This window comes from Meriones unguiculatus, chromosome 12 (genome assembly GCF_030254825.1).
Source record: "Meriones unguiculatus strain TT.TT164.6M chromosome 12, Bangor_MerUng_6.1, whole genome shotgun sequence".
Taxonomy (NCBI): domain Eukaryota; kingdom Metazoa; phylum Chordata; class Mammalia; order Rodentia; family Muridae; genus Meriones; species Meriones unguiculatus.
Window position 1 is genome coordinate 90,318,251 of NC_083360.1, and position 13,073 is coordinate 90,331,323.

At 48.9% G+C, this 13,073-nt stretch overlaps 1 long non-coding RNA gene across 3 annotated transcripts in view; it reads right to left on the reverse strand.

Annotated features, from left to right (window-relative positions):
* Window positions 1-6,586: 6,586 nt before the first annotated feature.
* The window catches only part of LOC132646869 (uncharacterized), a 93,025-nt gene continuing 86,538 nt past the window's right edge, over window positions 6,587-13,073 (reverse strand). For all 3 annotated transcript variants that reach the window (XR_009585209.1, XR_009585210.1, XR_009585208.1), the window contains one exon: window positions 6,587-6,698. This is a non-coding gene — a long non-coding RNA (uncharacterized LOC132646869). The remainder of the gene's footprint in view (window positions 6,699-13,073) is intronic.

Below are 13,073 nucleotides of genomic sequence, written 5' to 3' on the forward strand. Positions count from 1 at the left end.
TTCCTCTTAAACATCTCAAAATTCATACGCTCACATGAGTTTCAACAGCAGCCCACTCTGAAGCCTGAGACATCTTCAAAGCACACTGCAACATGGGGAGTGAACCTGCTCCATGCCTTCTGTTCTGGAATCAAGATTAAGGTTAGCAAGATTGTCTACATCCTGAACTGAAGGAACCTCCCACCTCAGCTCTTGTTACTTTCCCGCACAGCCTATGTTCCAGCCACGTGCACTTTCGAAACGGCGCCGCTTCCTCCCCTTCTCACTCTAGGCATGCCATGCTCTAGAGCTACCTAGAGCACCCCTCCTGAAACATGGCCTCCTCAAACCCCCTCTCCTCTTATGATAAGGTAGGCGTTGCGAACAGGGTGTGACCAAAGAAGAGTGTTGCATTATAGGAGCCTTCCCCATTGGTTAGGACCTGCCTTCTCAACTCTGGAGCAAGGTTCAGCTTTGATCCCTGCAGCAACCCCAGGTGCCAGAGACCACGGTACCCAGTGTATAGCAGTTGCTCAATAAACTCTGGGTAGCTGACTGGCTGATGGCTGGGAGAGGGCTCTGTTAAGCACACATACCTGCTCCCTCAGTCAGGCTCCATCTGTGGGTGACAGGGATCCACCCAAGCCCAGAACTGCCCCTCCATCCTGCCATAAATTCCAGTGGCCTAGTTTTTGTCGAACGTGTCCCAGAGTTCCTACCTCCTAGCAACTGCTGTAATGGAAGAACTGGGTTTTGCCAAGGCAGCGGTGGCCATGGCTCCCTTGGCCTGTCACACTGAGCAGCCACTCTCCTGACAGTCATTTACCAAGCATTTCCAGGTGATTGATTCCAGTGAGAACCTAAATGCTCTCATCTGAATGAATGAATTCTAGGTTCTGTGTAAAGAACATGAGACCTCTTGTTCGGTCTCATAATATCCCAGGAGACCAGTGCCTGTACGTCACTGCTATTATCAGAGGCCTCACTAACTGTAGTGTTTCCTCCATGATTGGTGGCACTAAGTGCTGAGGCCGTTGTTAGGCAAAACTGGCACCTGCTTGCTCTAGTCCCCCAGCCCTGAGGGATCACGTGCTGTATAGCTCCTGCCAGCCCGTGACAATTCTGCAAGGTAGACAGGCCTGGCTCCACACCCCACCTGCTGTCTCCTTCTCCAGAACACCAACTTCCCGCTCCTTCTCTGAAGATTTTTACAAGGAAACTCCTCGCTCTTCCTATCTGAGGCTTTGGTCAAGGTTTATCATTGTCATACTTCATATTTATGACCACCTAAACACACAGAATATTATGGCAGTTCACATCCTTTTTCTGCTGCACACCCGCATGCCCACCCCTGGGCTGTGAATCCCTCAGGGGCAGGACACCAATGAGTGTCTATGGCAAGTGCTCTGTAGAAGACTTGGCTCAGGAGCTGGATGAAGGAAAGAATACATGGGGCTGAGGGCATCAGAGAGGGAAGATGCCTGGCCTTGCCATCAGACAGCCTTTCACACCAGCCCTCAGCTACTCTACCATCAGACAAACTCTCCCATTTTTCCTACACCCAAAACTGGAAACGCCATGCCCACAATGTCCATCACCTCCAAGCCACTGCCTCCTGAACACCCATTTGTCTCTCTCTGCTACTCCTCTTGTCATTCCATGACAGGTGGTTGGGTGGGTGCCCCTCGGGGCCTGGGACAGAAGATAACATCAGACAAGGGCCTCAGAGGCCACAGCCTCTCACTGTGCTCCTGCTGCCATAATGCTTACTCTTGGCTGAGTGGGTCCTGCTCTTGGAACTGTCTCTGTACCACACAGGACGTTCCTTGTCCTGTGGGCTGGTAAGGCGGGTAAAGTGGAAATATTTGCTCTGATGGGGACACGAAGTGAGAGGGGCCATTGTGCCTTCCTGCCTTCAGCCTCTATAGTACAGGGTTGACCTCCACAGAACAATTATCAGTCCGTACGTTTGAAGGAGGCCACCGTGGAGGGGAAGGGAGGGTCTTGTTACACTCTTCTTTGTTAGCCAAGTGTCCCCATGGTGTACCTTCACTGGAAGGAACTGTAGATGGGAACGAGATTCCTCGTGTCCTACTAATATTCTATCTCTAGCTTGTGGTCCTCAGGGTCTCCTACCCTTCATGGAGGCCTTTCATTCCGTCATCATACAGAGTGCATGGGGGTGGGGAGAGCAAGGCCTTATGGGTGGGTTTCAAAGAGCCTCTGGCTTTATTTCTTTCCCCTTCTCCTCCTGGAGAGCCCACCCTGTGCCACCCCTATTCAGGGGGAAATTATACCAGGTTGTAATGGGGGGCTGAAGGGAAAGCAGCTCTGCTATTCATCCCAACTGCTGCAGGGACCTCTTGAGCATCCATTGTGCTTGCCGGCTGCCTGGGCTTCAATTGTGATCAGGTGGTCTATGTGGTCCCCTCCCCCTGGCCTGGGATAGGAACAGGCACAGGCAATGGGCTGGCCTGCAGAGTTCTCTGTCCATCTTCTCAAGGGGCTTTTGTTGAGTAAAATAGCACCCGCCACTTGACCACTTTAAACGGAGGCCGGGCACTTGAACGTGGAAATAGGGGCCCAGGCGCTGGGAGCACAGGGACAATGGCCACCCTCAATTAGCTCACTGAGGTGCCCCAAATGGACTTGAGGAGGGGCCATGACCATGGCCTGCTCATGCATATTTATCACAAGCTGGGCTTGTGGGTTCCCATGGCAGCAGGAAGGGTGAGGGGCTTACTAGGCCCTGCAGAGACTGAAGCTCAGAGCCAATCTGGCCTTCACCCCGGGTAGATCAAGATACTACCTTCAGCCTTTACTTTTCCTTTTGCCTTTACTTGACCCTGAGGCTCCTAGCCAGGACGACTGGAGATTCTAGACCATCAGAGACAAAGGTCTCAACAATGTTCTGGGCACACCTGTGATAGCCAGAATGGGGAAAACATGATTTCTCTCTTCCTGGGACACCCAGGGTGGGAGGCAGTCAGTCACAGTAAATGCATACGTTGGTGTTGGATAAATGCTGGGGCCCTGGATAAGTGTCCTCTTCCGTCTTATCAGAACAAAGATATCAGTTCTGGATGCCATCCCTATAAGATGCTAATGCTCAAGGTGGGGTATTTATCTAAGACCTAATAGATAGATCAACATATGGGGCTGGGTTCTGGCCCAATTCCCACTCATCACTGGGAATGAGTAGGTTACCACTGCTTGTGCTAACACTGTGTAGGCCAAGTTCAAGCGACCTCCTTAGTCATTCATGGTAACACAGAAAAGCTCAACTTGCCAGGCCTGGAGATTGGGGCTAAGAGAGTGCCCTGCCCCGGGTAAATAGGTAACAAAATGAGGCTCATCTCACTCTCAGGCACATGTTCCCTTAATTTTTAAAGCCCCTTGGTTTCCAGACCCTGTCACATTATGAGAAACCTCTGAGATTACCCCTGGCCTGGACAGCCTATATAAAAAGCAGCCGCAGCTGAGCCTCCCAGCATCCTCCCAAGAGGCTTTGGAGTCCCGTCGGAAGCCCCTGCTACTGCTCCAGATTTCTCTAGCAGAGCTCCAAGATCCTCTTCCCTCTGGAATGGGGTTTTTCTAGAAACTCAGAGCATCAGCTCAACACACACAAAGACCAGGATGGCCCCCAGCCCAGAGTGACATCAAGGTAGTCAGTGTCCACAAAACCCCCAGTCCATGTCAGTTTGGTGCTTCCTGTTTGATGCTCTTCCAGCAGGCTGACACGCTACCCATGAGAAGGTGCTCCCGATTCCTTTCCTCTCAGCTCATGCTTAGAGCTGAGCAGATGGGTTGGACTGGGTTGACTTCAGCTCCTCTTGCTCGCTGAAGTTGAACGGAGTTGGCTGGAGTGTGCTTGTTGAAGGACGAGCTTAGTACTGCTACCCTGGGTCAATCTGAGCCAAGCTTAGTGGAGGGAAAAGGGCTGACAAGGGATTTCTTAATTTAACTCTGTCAACTAACTTGATCTGTGGCTATCTATGGGCAAGTCTAGGGCTCCCAGGAGCCCTAACTCTGAAAAGATGAATGAAGAATTCCCATGGGCAGAGTGGGAGTTATTTCCATTCTGTCCCTCATGTAGTGTCAACACCACTGAATAAAATGGAGAGCAGACATGGGAGTTTCCTTGCTTCTGTCGAAGCAAGAAAAAGCTTTCGTGATGTTCCACACATGTCAATATAAGCTCTCAGCTTCTTGATTCATTGTGGGAAGACCCACAGCACACAAACCACTTCAGAAAAAGAGGCAGAAGCTAACGGAGTCGTGACTGACCATGCCTGATATCACTCCCAATGCCAGGGTCCTCAACACCTTCTTAGAGGGGTTTGTGGAAAAAATGTGGAGAGCATTGACTCCATACCAGGCACACAGTGAGAGTGTGCAGTGGTTACTTTTCTGATGCCATGACAAAACCACATGACCAGAGGCAACTTAAAGAATGAAGGGTTTATTTGGGTCTATGGCCCAAGGGGATAAGTGTTTATCATGGCAGGAAGGCATAGCAGCAGGAATGGTGGCAGGGGTGGGCAGCTGAGCATTCACATCTTCCAAGACTGTCATGAAGCAGAGAGGGCAAATTGACATGTGAAAATAAGCCATTCAAAGCTCACCCCAAGTCACACACTTCCTCCAGCAAGGCCGTACCACCTAAACGCCCCCAAACAGCACCAGCCAAATGTCCCATGGTAGACATTTTTTATTAAAACCAACACATTCCGCTCCAATCGGCTTGTGGCCAATTTCATTTAGTCCAACTTCAAGTTTTCTCATAGTCTTTCACAGTCTTAACACTGTTTAAAAGTCCAAAGTCTCTTCTGAGGCTCAAGGCAATCTCTTAATTGCAACTTCCCATAAAAATCAAACAGTAAAATATATACCAATAGATAATGGCACAGGATATACATTTCCATTTCAAAGGGAAGAAATGGGGACATAGTGAAGAAACATTGGCCCAAAGCAGGACTGAAACCCAGCAAGGCAAATACCAAGCTCTGTAGCTCTATGTCTAGTTCCTGGGATATCAGTTTCAAAGATATTAGGTAGACCTGCCCCTCCAGCTTTGCTACCTGAGACATACACCTCTCCTTTGCTGTGGCTCCCTCCCTGTATGCAGCTCTCCTGGGCATGTCTCATGCCTCTGGCACGTCTAACACCTCGTGACCTCACAGTAATCAAGGCTGCACTTTCACAGCAAAGACCCAATGTCCTCTCACAGCCTCTTGTCCTCTCACGGCTTCAGACCAGGACTTCTCTGCCACATATGGCCTGTCTTCAATGGCTCTCTGAGATCTTGAATGAAGCATCTCTGACCTCTGCATTCTTGCATCCTTTTTGCCTCTAAAGTCAGCAACAACAAGCTTGGATGACAGTTTTGGATGGACCCCTGCCCACCTTGAATTATGCTAGCAGTGACACTTATATTCAGCTGCTTTCTAAGAGTATAAAATGCCTTGGGCTCTCTTTCACGAGTGGAAGCTTAGCTGAATGGGGCCTTTCCATGGGTGCACCATTCCCTTTGTGCAGAGCAGGCCTCTCCTTCACTACTTTTGTTGTTGCTCCTCTTTCTTTTTCTTCTGTTCCTCCTCCTCCTTCTTAATTTTTTGTAGGTTTTCCCCTAGCCCCTTGACCTATCTAGTCTCAGGTTCTTGACCACTTTAGTAGTCATGCATAGGTTCCATCTCACAGAGTGGTCTGTAAATCCAAGAAGAAGAAGAAGAAAAAGAAGAAGATGGTTAGTTACTCCCATGACATTTGTGCCACTGTTATACTGCTGTATATTGCAAGCAGGTCACAGGGTTTGTAGCTATGTGGTATTGATGATTGCTTTTTCTTCCCCAGCAGCATGCAATGTACCTTCCAGCTCCATAAATGCTAGTCAGTATGGGACGAAGCTTCTAGTCAGGCAGAAGATCAATTTCTCCATGTTTGATGACATTAGTAAGTTGTATCTTCAGCAATGGGCATGCCTCTCCTCCGTGGAGCTAATCTCAACAATTGCAGCCTCTCTTTCAGCACATGTCTCGGCTGCAACATTAAGTTTCCTGGTGCCCTTTTTATATCCAAGCTGTATGTTCTGTATTTCTTTTGCCCCACTTGCTCTTTTTCATTGCAGACCTAGATACACATTATCATACTACAAATTCAACATTATGTTGTCTTAAAATTTCTCCCACCAAATAAATTAGTCTGTTGCTTTTTAATTTAGGACCAAGCCAGTTCTCAGGACAAGGGCAGAAAACAGCTAAATTCTTTGCCAAAATATCACAGGAATGGCTTCTAGCTCAGTTGCTAATATTGTTCCCCCACCCCACCCCCAAAACCTCATGAGCCTCTACTCTGAATCTCTTTTCTTCACATTACTTTCAGCTACTTTCTTCCATGTTCCTATTATAACAGCCCTTTAAGCTCTGCTGACATCATTCAATTGCTTTTCTAACCCAAAGCTACAAAGTCTTCTACATTTCTCCCAAAACCATCACGGTCACATTCTTCATAACTGCCTGCTCTCTAGTATCAGCTCCCTGTATTAGTTACTTTTCTGTGGCTGTGACAAAACACCATGACCAGAAGGAACTTGTAAAAGAAAGAGTTTATTTTCCTTACAATTCCAGAGGGATGGGCATTGATGAGGGCAGGAAGGCACAGCAGCCAGCGGGAGGCATGGCAGCAGAAGCAGGAAATTCTGAGCTCACATCTTCAGGGGCCTAGCGTGAAACAGAGAGAATGAACTAGAAGTACAGCAAAACTATACAATCTGCCTCCACTAATGAACTTCCTACAGGAAGGCTGCATGACCTAAAGTTGCCCAAAATGTCTAACCGGAAACCAAGTTAGGAGGAGTTTTCATCAAACCACAGCAGACTGCATCAAAGGAAGTTCTTACTCCCGGCATGACCACATCATCTCTGGCTAGCAGTGACTCCTGACAGCACTGGACGATTCTAGGTAGCCTGCTGCAGACAGGCGTCTCTACTTTGAGCTGATGAACAGAAGGCAGCCTCCCACTCTTACAAGAAAGGCCCTTGTGGCATTCACAAAGTTGCAGGCTCTCTCTGCTGGGCCCAGTCCCCCCTCCAACTTCAGCAACGATTTTCTGAGGGACACTCCTTTTCTTCCCTTGGCTTTAGACAGCTCATCAGTATACCCGAGCCATGTGTTTTCCTTCCTCCCAGCCCTGCCCCTGGTCTTGGCCATTGCTGGTCAGTCCTACAGCAGTAAACCACCCTTCAGGATCCAAACTAATATTCTAAGCCTTCCAGACCCAACCACCATTTGCAGGCCCACACAGTCCACAATGAAAGCTAGAAGATTTCAAAAGAACTGCAAGCTGCTTGTGAGTTTTTGTCCCCAGGCATAAGGGTCACCAGACAGAATTGAACCAAAATTCAATTCTTATTTTATTGGCTTCCTGACTTTAGACCAGTCTCTCTGCCTGTGCTATTAGTTTGCGCATCCAAAGCAAAATAATTGTGTACTAGCTGTATACCACACACTGCTAGGCAATAGGAATAAAAAAAGGCAAATGAAATTTGACCCACGTGATTGAAAAATTTAAGAAAGTTCCTGGCAAGAGAGTTTGGTCATTTGTCATCCAACCAACATAACAACCTACTTTGACCAGGTCAAAAGACCAGTTCAGACTCCCAAACCTGCTTCTACTCCCTACAAGCTGGCTCCTGTGGTAGGGATGAAGCCTGGTGCTGGGCAGGCCACCCACCTTTTCCTGAAGGGACCTATAGGCATGAGCTCATGTCTGGAGGCCATGCAGCTCTCAGAGCAAGCTCCACACACAAGGCTTCTTGTGATTCAGAGAGATGCAGTGGGGGCTGCAGGGCCCCCAAGCTCTGGGCGCTCAGGGCTGTCAGCAGACACTCTCATGGACGAGGGTGCTGGGCTTTGATATGGCATTAATACACTAATATCTTAATCCCACCACCACCCGCCAGCTGCCTGGCCACACAGCGGGACCCTGGGGACAGAATTTCCAAATTACATTATTGAATGTTTACCTAGTGAGCAATCCAAAGAGTGTTTAACACCAGCTGAGGGCAGCCCATGTGCACGGGATAGCCCCACATCACAGCCCCGAGCACACCACCCACACTTGAACCTTCCCCTGATGAGATGCAGTTGAGTATGCAGCATGTCCTTTGGAAACACATGTGCCCCCACACGAGAACTTCACACCCTCTCTGTTTACAGCATGTGTGCACAGCAAGTCATGCATTCACACAGCCTCATGTTCTACCACAGCAGGTACATGCCCTCCTGTACCTCTCAACAAGAGGGGACTTACTCCTGCTGGCTACAGGGGAAAAGGTGCCGGCAGAAGACTGTCCCTGAGCACGCCCTAGGAAGCCACCGTTTCACAGCCTTTGAAGTAAGAATCCAGACTCACTAGGGTCCCTAGTTCCCATTGCCAAGTTCAAAGCCTCTACAAGTTCTTCCTGATGGAGCTGCTTATATGCCACAGAGACAAACCACAAGCTGAGCTGGTCGTTATCCCTTTTCCCTGTTCCCCCTACCAAACATCCACTCCTCTTTCCAGACTGACAAGCTGTTCTCATTACCAGAAACACCCACCTCACCTCCCATCCTTAATCCCAACTGTTCAGCCTTCACCTGCAAAAAGACCACCCTGCTCCAGGGTTCTCTGTGCTGGCCCTGACTTAGGGCACAAGGAAGAGCTCATACCCTGTGGAGTTGCAATGAGGACTAAATATCCATTCACTTACAGGCTGGCGCTCAGTAAGGCATCTCTTATGGACGTCACTAGACGGCCATGATGATTATGATGATGGCAAGGGCTATGACTATGCTTCCTGGCCACCTCCATCCAGTCTCCTGTGCTCTATGAACAACAGAAGGAGTGTGATCACCATCACCCAGCAGCCAACAGTGGGACTCAAGACCACTTGGAAAAGCCACCAAAGAAATCCCACTGTCAGCTCTGTACTTTCATGAATAGATTTTTCTAGATATACTCCCTTGAAAGGGAAGTCTGAAAGTTCACTGACCTAAGTAAGAATGTTCCCACTCAGATCTGCATACTCTGGCTTTGCCACAGAACCCTGAGTAAGTCTATTCTTCTCTCTGGCAATGTTTGTCAAATAAAGATGTTGGTTAGTGAGACCCCCAGGTTTCCTACAGCTCTGGGATTATACAAGTCTAAGCAAGCCATGGCTATGAGGGCTCCAATCTAGATGAGACTGTGTCAGCAGCAGCAGCAGCAATAGGGAAGGAGAATAAAAGGAGGAAACAGGACACCACAATGATGGAGCCAGCAGAAACGGAGGCAAATGGCTGGATACTATGTGGACAGGTCAGGCTGTAGGCAGCAGACTAGCTTAAAGAAATAGAGTTGGCTCTAAGGGTGCCATCATGGCCCAGTGAGCTGGGACTGCTCTCTCGAAGATCTTATGGGCCTGCCTGAGCAGCCTAGATTTTATCTTGTAGACCAGAAGACAACAAGCTTTCTTGATTATCAGGCTCACCTGTGACAATGTTAAAAGTCCAGATTCCCACCTACTCCATAGCCCAAGACAGAGATTCTTTGACATCGTTGCTGTTTTTAATATGTTTATGTAGTTGAAAAACGATACTAAAATCTACAGGCCTGAAGAAGCTAAACAACAAGGAGGACCCTAAGGAGGATGCTTAAATGTCATTTAGAATAACAAACAGGATAGACACTAGAGCGGTGGAAGAGAAGGATCAGGGTGGGAGCCTACTATAGACGGTCCTCTAAAAGGCTCCACCCAACAGGGGATAGAAGCAGATGCTGAGACTCACAGCCAAACTTTGAGCAGAGCACAGGGAGTCTTATGGAAGATGAGGGGAGGGAGACAGAAAGACACAGAGAGGACGGGAGCTCCACAAGGAGACCAACAAAGCTAAAAAACTAAGCCCAGGGGGTCCTGCAGAAACTGATGCACCAATCAAGGACCATGCATGGAGGGGACCTAAACCCCCTGCTCATATGTAGCCAACAGGCAGCGATATGTGGGTCCCCAAGTAAGGAGAACAGGGGCTGCCTCTGTCATGAACTTGGTTGCCTGCTCTTTGATCATTTCCCCCTGGAGATGCAGCTTCGCCAGGCCACAGAGGAAGAGGATCCAAGCAATCCTGATGAGACTTGATAAGCTATGGGGCAGATGGCAGGAGAGAATTCCCCCTTTCAGTGGACTAGGGGAATGGGAATAATGGGGAAGAGGGAGGGAGGGTGGGACCAGAGGGAGTTGAGGGAGGGGGCTACAATCAGGATATAAAATGAATAAATTGTAAAAAAAAGAAAGGAAGGAAGGAAGGAAGGAAGAAAGAAAGAAAGAAAGAAAGAAAGAAAGAAAGAAAGAAAGAAAGAAAGAAAGAAAAAGTTTCATATAACATTTTTTGATCGCAGTTTCCCTTCACCAAATTTCTCTCAGATCTGCTCCACTTCCTCACCCACCCAACTCTATGCCCTCCTCTCGGAAGCAAATGGGGGTACAAAAGAAACACACAGACACAGAAACAAAACTCGTAAAAAATAATGGGAAACATAACGAACATACAAACAAAAGATCAGTAAGACAAAAAAAAAAAAAATGCCCAAACAAAGCATATGAAACAAAAAGTCTACAAAAAAATACCACTGAGTTTGCACTGTGTTTGCCATCTACTGCTGGGCCCAGGCCTATCCTTATGTGTGGGTAAGCTACTCAGTGGTATTTCATTGAGGAAAACTACTTTTTCCTCTGGAAGCTTATGAAGCAAGATTCTTGGCCAGGTGCTGGGGATCTGTCTTTTTATCAAGTGCCCCGGGTGACTCTTAAAAGTGAGACAAGAAGATCTCTCTGGAAGTGGCATTGCTCTTGGGTGGAATGTTAAAGGTTGAGGAGAGGACACTGGAAAAAAAAAGTCACCTGGCATGCGCCGGGGGCTGCAAAGGGTCCTCTAGCAGCCGTGCAGAAGCGGACAGTGGGAATGAACTAAAGGGGAAGACCTACTAGAAGGCTCTGAATCCAGGAAGTGGCAGCAGGGAAGGAGGGAGGCGGGGGAGATGCGCAGAGCCAAGAGCTCCTCGAAGGCAGAGCTCAGTGGTCTGAGACAGGTGGGCTGCAGAAAGGGGGAGAGCACAGGGACGTGGGATGAGGCCTGGGGAGGTGGCAGAGAGCCCTGCTCATTGCATCCTGAGGTTTCCCAGAAGCAGGAGTGACTTACACAAGCTTTGTGCTAGATACCCAATACTGCTGCCTCTCCTCCCACAGGCCGATAACGCCCCCCCAGGAAGACTGGGATAGTCCTCACCTGCCACTTAGTTCCAGAAAATTCTTCCAGGGAATTTGCACACGTTTACGAACATGAATCTGAAGTCGGACTACCTAGTTCACACTGGCTGCTTCCAAGCTGTGTGCCCCTGAAGCAGCTATTTACCCCGCCTGAGCCTCTGGCTCCCTGATAAACCTGGCATGAGGGCAGCAAGCCCGTCCTAGGATGGATGCCATGCTGTGCTTATCAAGTTCCTAGACAAGGAGGCACTGAGAAATGTGAGCACACTCACCCACAGCCTGCTCTTTTTGTGGCTGCAGCTGCCTCCCTGGTGTCATGGCCTCTGCCTTCCAGAACTTTCTCCTTCACTTAGTAATCACGTAGCTGTCAATCAGTTACCACACAGAGGCCAAAATTATCTCTTCCCCGGTAGGGGCCTCCATGTGGGGCAGGGACTCCGTCTACTGGTTCTCCTCAGGGGAGACGGGAGTAAACTGCCTAGGCAGAATCCACAGGAATCCACAGGACTGGCTTTGGAACCAGGAGGCCCCTGAGAGCCTTGGGGACTGAGGCCAGGCTCTTTTGCTGGGATTGATCCCAGGTGCGGGACCAAGCTTGATTATTATTACCATAAAGAATTAAAGAATTGGATCCCAGCCAGGGAGCTCAGGAGGTGGGCTCACCGGAGAAGCCAGTCACTGGGGCTATGTCCTTGTGGGGGCAGTATTTTATTCTGGGTCCTTCTTTGTCTCTGTCCCTGTCTACCATGTTGTGAGGGGCCTGAGTGCTCCTGCTACTCCACCCCAATCCCCGCCAAGGTACCGGCTTTGCCAGGGTCCAGATCAGTAAAAGCAAGAACTGTGGGCCAAAGGCAATGAAACCGTAAGCTAGAGTCAATCTTCTGCCACCATCCAGTTGTTTATGTCAGGTCTTGTATCACAGCAAGTCAAAAGTCGAATACCGTTGTCCTGGTGGAATGACAATGATGACCAAAACATGACTTTTTTTTTTTTTTTTCATCAGGCCTTTGCAAGATTCGGATAGTTCATGATCTACAGGGACCAACAGCCACCTCCCAGTCCAGGTTCATAGTGGTAAGAGCGCTGGGTTTCTGGAGGGGCCCACAGTCCTCACACCTGTCTGCAGCGCCCTAGACCAGGTATTCCCGCATTGCTGCAGAGTTCTGCTCCCGTGTCACAGTCTTCCCCTTGTCCACCCCACCTGTGCAGGTCTCTCTCCTTCCTGTCCTGGACTCTCCTCAGTTTGCCTCTCACCTTTCCACAACAGGCCCTTGCTGGCCTCCGTCTCCTGAGTTTGCCAGGCACAGACAAGTCATTACTCTCAAAAGACAAACTCGAGAGAAAAAAAAAAACAAGAAAAAAAGAAAATCATTCTCCCTACCCTTATTACATAATTTCAGAACCCATTTCCAAACACACACACCCCAGCCCATAAGAGACCTAAGTTTTGACTGGTTTACTAGCAACATACCCTTAAAACCAATGAGAGGAAACAGAATGCAAAAGGTCCCTCAGGAAGCTGAATACGAAGACAAGTGACTGGGCCACCAGGATGGTCTCTCCTGCCTCTCCCTGCTGGAACTCGGGCTTTTCGAGATAAGTGCCAGCAGGATAGGGTCCTTCTCAGCACTTCTGTGGCTCTTTATTTCTCAGCCAATGAAGAAGAGTGGCGCTAGATGACCTTTAAGGTCTTGTCTTTCTCTAGAGGATGCGATGCTTAGAACAGGAGGAGCGTGGGTACTGGACTGTCTGTGGAGCACAGAAGAAAATTGGGTGCGAACCTTGGTCACATACTGCAGCCATTGGTCTACT